Source organism: Palaemon carinicauda, chromosome 14 (assembly GCF_036898095.1).
Source record: "Palaemon carinicauda isolate YSFRI2023 chromosome 14, ASM3689809v2, whole genome shotgun sequence".
Classification (NCBI taxonomy): Eukaryota; Metazoa; Arthropoda; class Malacostraca; order Decapoda; family Palaemonidae; genus Palaemon; species Palaemon carinicauda.
Genome location: NC_090738.1, coordinates 121944558 through 121952057, shown reverse-complemented (window position 1 = coordinate 121952057; position 7500 = coordinate 121944558). Strand labels below are relative to the sequence as shown.

General features: G+C 32.5%; 1 protein-coding gene across 1 annotated transcript in view; it reads left to right on the top strand.

Moving 5' to 3' along the window:
* The first annotated feature begins 4715 nt into the window (after positions 1-4715).
* The window catches only part of LOC137653301 (sodium/mannose cotransporter SLC5A10-like), a 5336-nt gene continuing 2551 nt past the window's right edge, over positions 4716-7500 (top strand). The window contains exon 1 of the mRNA XM_068386672.1: positions 4716-4987. The gene's annotated coding sequence lies outside the window, so the exon portion shown is untranslated. The remainder of the gene's footprint in view (positions 4988-7500) is intronic.

Genomic DNA, 7500 nt, shown 5'->3' with positions numbered 1-7500 from the left:
GGGTTGTAGCTTAGCTTACAATAATAGTAATAATAATAATAATAATAATAATAATAATAATAATAATAATAACCAACCATTATCTCGATTCTGTATGGAAGAACGAGTTAGGTCTGGATCCAGAGTAATCCATTGTGTCTATATTGACTAAAAAAAACTATTAATGAGTTACATGATGGTTTATCAAACGTAATGGGTCGAAGTCATCGTGGCGTAAGACCCACCATCCCACCATCATCTCAATGTAGATAGATAGATAGATAGATAGATAGATATGTGTGTATACCTACTTACATATAACTCTATATATATGCATATATATATATATATATATATATATATATATATATATATATATATACATATATATATATATATATGTGTGTGTGTGTGTGTGTGTGTGCGTGAGCGGTCAAGCGCGTGTGTGTATGTGTTCTTGTGTTTGCTTCTTTTAGCGTGTTTAGTGTAAACATTTACTGTATAGTTACATAAAAAACAAAGTGCGTTTTGAAATTTGATCGATACCCGTTCATATCATCTCAGAATCGTATGTGCGATAGGCTTTAGAAATACTGATATTGTTAATTTAGAATTTTGTCCTTTCAAGACCATTGCTCGTTTGATAAATCTTATATATTGTCTTTCTGGATGTTTATAACTTAAGAAATATATAAGTAAATTTAATAAATGCATTTTTTATTAACTGTTTTGTCCATTACCTTCAAAACCTCTTCTGAATTAGATATGTGTTTAATACATTATTCAGTTTTTCCTTTTTGCCATTCATCATCATGAGGCCTGAATTCCATTGCAAAGAATCATTTATATGAAATAATGGACTAAAGCCTTAGAACATAAGCTAGTTACAACTCAGAGAACTATGGGAAGAATAATGATGGGAATAACACTGAGTGACAGAAAAAGAGCAACATGAAGACGAAAGTAAACTAAAGTAGAGGATATTCTAACAACATATAAGAGACAGATATAGACATGGGCCTGACAAATAATGAGAATGACAGATAATAGATGGATATCAAGAATAACAGAATGGGTCCATAGAGATTGTAAAAAAGCAGGGGAAGAAAGAGAAGACGATGAATTGACGAATTGAGAAAGTTTGCCAGTATAGACTGGCATAGAAAGACCAAAAACAAAAGCTGGTGGAAGGACATGTCTAAGGCGTTTGTCTTACATTGGACTAGTAACGGCTGATGATGTGTAAGCCTATATATATATATATATATATATATATATATATATATATATATATATATATATATATATATATATATATATGTATATATGAGTATTTACTGTGGAGATTTTACTTTATTACAATCCAACTTTGCAACGAGCAGGTATACAACCAACTGACCAAGCACACACACACACACACCGGAAAAAGAAATATACCAACGAAATTGTACGGGAGAGAACGAACCAATTAATGTTACACTTTTTAAAAAATTGTAATTCTATGGCTTTCCTCCACTAAACATCCCCCCCACACCCCCCCCCCCCCCAAAAAAAAAAAATCCCTATTAAACATCCTTCGAAAACAGGGCTTTTGTACACCTGTTATATCCAGGTTATCTAACCCGCACTCTCAAACGTAGCTCTCTCTCTCTCTCTCTCTCTCTCTCTCTCTCTCTCTCTCTCTCTCTCTCTCTCTCTCTCTCTCTCTGGTGGATATCTTATTGGAATTAGTATGGACCGGTCAGGCACTGGGCATCACAAGGAAATGGCTATCCTTTGATGAATTTATACACTGAATCCACTATTTGGACCCTTTTGCGCTAATAGGCGTCAAAGATATATATACATATATATATACATATATATATATATATATATATATATATATATATATATATATATACAGTATATATATATATACAAATATATATATATACATATATATATACGTATATATATGCATATATATACATATATATACATACATATATATATATATATATATATATATATATATATATATACAAATATATATATATATATATATATATACATATATATATATACGTATATATATGCATATATATACATATATATACATACATACATATATATATATATATATATATATATATATATATATATATATATATATATATATATATATGAAATCCATGTTCTGTATGTCCACTTCTGTACTGTCGTTCCTTTATAAATGCCCAGTGTTGGAACCTGCTCCTCCCTTACACCAATCGTCAGATAATTTGTAATATCGTATAACCAAAGATGTTTGTCTTACTACTCTCTACCCGATGTTGCTATCACAATTAATGACACGTGGCCTCGTCTAAATCGAGCTCTTAAATGTTCCTACCAGGTGTGAGCAGTTTGCACGAGAGAGAGAGAGAGAGAGAGAGAGAGAGAGAGAGAGAGAGAGAGAGAGAGAGAGAGAGAGAGAGCATTTTGGCTTATCCAGCCATCTTTATTCTTGTGTCTCTTATTCCACTCGGAATTACTCCTCTCGCAATTGATCTCATCCAGGTGATAGATAAATCCTTCATTTGCAATTCAAGCAAAAGACTACTTCGTCCATCCTTAAGACCCATTGTTAACTGCAACAGCAGACTTCCATAATTATCCATAACTGGTTAACAACGCTTAGCCGGCGGTCTTTCACCGTCCTTGAAGATATTACAGCATAGGAAAGGTCAACCAATGTCGCGCAATACGTTTCTAGCCTGATGAGGAGAACTGGTGTCAGGCTACATGCGCTGATCACGTGACTCTGTGAGGAAGCTGGAAACGTGGTGTTAAAATATACGTTCCCTGTTGGCAAACGATAAATGCGTCTTTACCTTTCTCCTTTCCTTCCTATTGTTTTTTCTACGTCTTATGATTCCTCGACCCCTTCTTGAACTTATCTTCAACAGGTTGATATTTCTTCTCATTCTTCACAAGTTGAAATTTCCTCTTCTTCTTCTTCTTCTTCTCTATTACGTATCCTTCCCACAATCTTCTCATTTTTCCTATTCCACACACGGCCGATGTAGATACTCTCCGCGCTATATTACTTTAAATTTCCAGATGATTTTTTCCATGAAAATATGTTTTTCGTAATGTTTTTGTAAACCTTGTCTATTGAAGATAAGTGACGCCTACTTGAATTAACAAAATATTAGGCTACAATAGGATATTAAGATGATAAATTGAATTTAAACTAGAACGCACATAACAGAATTATAAGAAATTTATTGTTATTGCATAAGATTCGGTTTAATTTTCTTCCTTTTGTTGACAAATCATTAAAAAAACTTGCATAATTATTGAAGCTTTCTGATATTGTACAAAATTGAACACTGTTCGCCAAGGCAAATATTTCCTTAACAAAGACCAAAATTAAGATTTTATCGGTAAATTATCTACATTAGAATCTAATCTACTCTAATAAAATCTCTGTTTCCTTACTGCCTGTCCTCACTAGGCTATTTTCCTATGTTGGAGCCCTTATGCTTATAGCATCCTGCTTCTCAAACAAGGGGTTGTAGCTTAGTTAATAATAATAATAATAATAATAATAATAGTTTTAATAATAATAATAATAACAATAATAATAATAATAATAATAATGTAATAATATAACAATAATAATAGTAATGATAATTACAATAACAATAACAATAACAATAACAATAACAATGATAATAATAATAATGGCTACTTTCCCAGTCTCACGAACAGCAACCTGAATGTCTGGATAAACTAGAGAGATATAAGCATAATTGCTGTCAATCTTCAAAGAATATGCATGAGGTACATTAGCTTAATAAAACGATCAAATAAAAAAATAGAGAAAAGAGGGTCAGACCCCCATCTGCATCCATCTTAAAATCCAGTAAACGTATCCTTTAGAAGTTTAGAGCCAAATTTCATTATTATTATTATCATTATTATTATTATTATTATTATTATTATTATTATTATTATTATTATCAACTCGGAAAAGCAGGATGCTATAGGCCCAGAGGCCCCAACTGGGATAATAGCCCAGTGAGGAAAGGAAACAAGGGAAATTGAAAGATTTTAAGAAGAATAACAACACTAAAATAAATATTTCCTAAATAAACTATAAAGATATTAACAAAACAAAAGGAAGAGAAATTAGATAGAATTTGAATTTATCAGTCAGCTCGTTGGGTATGATGTGAACAAACAAACAGGGCGCCGTGTTAACCATGACCTACGCCCAACTTCGTAACCGAAAGCGAAAAAAGAAAAGAAAAAAAAAAGACTCTAGGAAAAGACGAAGAACTTGAATGGGTGCGACTGATTCCAGGAATTCTTTTACTGTTGCGCAATATTACAGCAATCAATGCTGTTTTAGAAAATACAAATAAGATATTGTGTTTTCTTTTTGTATTATACCGTGTTACAGAAGTCGCGATGACATGACACATTCCATTACATATCAAAATACTGGAACTTACGAAGCACGTGTCTCAATCTAGTTACTAACTGGCAACTCTGACTTCCAGTGACTTCCAGCCAGTCTCAATCTAGTTACTAACTGGCAACTATGACTTCCAGTGACTTCCAGCCAATTGCTTTTTAGGAGTCTTGTTGGATGCATTATTTCATCAATATATTTATCAATAACGAAGCTATATATATCAAATCTAATAGAATATATTTTCTTAAATATCCACTAAATACAATAAGAATATGACGCAGCAAGTTTCGCTGACTGACATTAGAGGCCCGGACGCGGTCCAGTAGAGATCACCTGTATCGTAGAGTCGAGTTGTATTTTTATTGAAGGCGCTTCTACGCCCTTTCTCTTTGTACTTTCTTTTCAAGTAACATCAGATAAAAGTGTGCTCAAAGCAAGAGTTGCTGCCTAACAATACGGACTGCCATACCTTTACCAAAGCTGATACACCAAGAAAGGAATACATACAAAAGTGCTTTTGGCAACTCCTCCACTGTAAAATTGGTCGCCGTAATCTTGAAGGTATGTAACAAGAACATAAAAGTATTAGATACTTTTTCTTTTATTTTCAATAAGTTTAATCTAGTAATTTGTGTTTTGTGTATATGATATGAGGTAAAGGACCTAACTGTCAGGTACAAAATCACAGGACGCTGTGTTTAGAGTTCTCTTGCTTGAGGGTACACTCGGGCACACTATTCTATCTAATTTCTCTTCATCTTCTTTTGTTAAAGTTTTCATAGTTTATATAGAAGATAGTTTTTTAATGTTACTGTTCTTAAAGTATTTTATTTTCCCTTGTTTCCTTTCTTTACTGAACTATTTTCCCTGTTGGAGCCCCTGAGCTTATAGCGTTCTGCTTTTCCAACTAGGGTTGTAGCTTAGCAATTATTAATAATAATAATAATAATAATAATAATAATAATGAAGACTGTTGATTAGTGTCATTTATTCCAAAATCTTGACTTATCGAGTGAGCAACGCGGAAAATAGGGTTGTACCCTGGGTTGCCTGATTATTTCCACTAGATTATCGTACATGAGCCTTATATCATCGTTTTTCACCCAAAATTCTCGTACACACTTTCAATATAATTATTAAGGAGTAACATGAATGACTTATTTCAAGGTAGGTGTTTTGGTATAATTATTTAATTAAACACACACAAACACACGCACACACACACACACACACACACATATATATAAATATATATATATATATATATATATATATATATATATATATATATATATATATATATATATATATATATATATATATATATATATATATATATATATATATATATATAAGGTATGTGTCGTATATCGTATCGGGCCAAAAATAAACGTACGAATGCGATAATTATCGTACGAATGGCAACCCTGGTTGTACCTTGGGCCTTAGGCCTAAATTATTTTATCTTTAAATAGATAAATCCAATTGGGCGCACAGAGAGAGAGAGAGAGAGAGAGAGAGAGAGAGAGAGAGAGAGAGAGAGAGAGAGAGAGAGAGAGAGAGAGAGAGAGAGCATGAAAATATAAAGGAATATTTTTCAAGTTTCAAATTCATTTTCAAACGACAATATTTGGAGTAAAAAAGGAAAATAGCTAACAAAACAAGAACTGCTCCATAGTTTTGGGTAGAAGATTCTACTTTTAAACTTACAACAGGTTTCCAGAAATGCCTGATAATGAACACTACTCTTTACAGATAGAAAATTTTTGTAGAAGTAATAAAAAATATCACGACAAAAGGTGAAGAATATAGAAATAGTAATGAGAAAGTGCTATTCTTAATTATTATTATTATTATTATTATTATTATTATTATTATTATTACCAAGCTGCAACACTAGTTGGAAAAAGTGTCACCCATTATTATTATTATTATTATTATTATTATTATTATTATTATCATTGTTGTTAATATTATCATTATATAATATGATTTAATAATATTCGTGTGATTATTTTCATCCTTTTATACCTATTCATATGAAAATGATAACGATGTAACAACACACAATAACACTTATAGACTATCTAAAGTCTACGAATTATTATTTTCCCTTCTTACATCGGTTTTATAAATAAAGAACCTTATTTTAGCTATTGCATACCCTATGATAATGATGCTAATAGCAATAATAGCAATGATTATAATAATAACCAATAATAACAGGGGTTGTTGTGGCCTGATTGGTAGCGTCTCTGTCTAGTGTTTGCCAGACGGAGGTTCGAGTCCCGCTCAGACTCGTTAGTTCCTTTAGTGTCTGCAACCTTACCATCCTTGTGAGCTAAGGTTGGGGGGCTTTGGGGGAGCCTATTGGTCTATGTGCTAAGTCATCACCAGCCATTGCCTGGTCCTACCTGGTTCTAACTTGGATGGAGAGGGGGCTTGGGCGCTGAAAACATAATATGTATGGTCAGTCTCTAGGGCATTGTTCAGCTCGATAGGGCAATGTCACTGTCTCTTGCCTCTGCCATTCATGAGTAGCCTATAAACCTTTAAACTACCTCTGATTGGACTTACACTAAGGACTCTTCAAAGGAAAGGCAAAGGCGCTACCAACTGTGCCAATAGCTACAGAAACCTTTCCATTATAAGTCCCGGGTTAATACTCCATGTGAAAAGGAAATTAGCTTTCAATGCCCACGTCACTATGCGTTTAGTATAATCTTTCACTGTCTTGGGTTAGATTTATTTTGCTTGAGGGTATACTTAGGTACACTATTCTATCTGTTTTCGTTTTTCCTTTCCTCGCTGGGCTATTTTCCCTGCTGCTTGAGGGTATACTTAGGTACACTATTCTATCTGTTTTCGTTTTTCCTATCCTCGCTGGGCTGTTTTCCCTATTGGAACCATTGGGCTTATAGCATCCTGCTTTCTCCAACTAGGGTTGTAGCTTAGCTAATAATAATAATAATAATAATAATAATAATAAGAATAATAATAACAATAATAATAATAATAATTCTAAAGTCTTTCATCCATTTTATTCTTTCATGATAAGAAATTTGATGGAAATT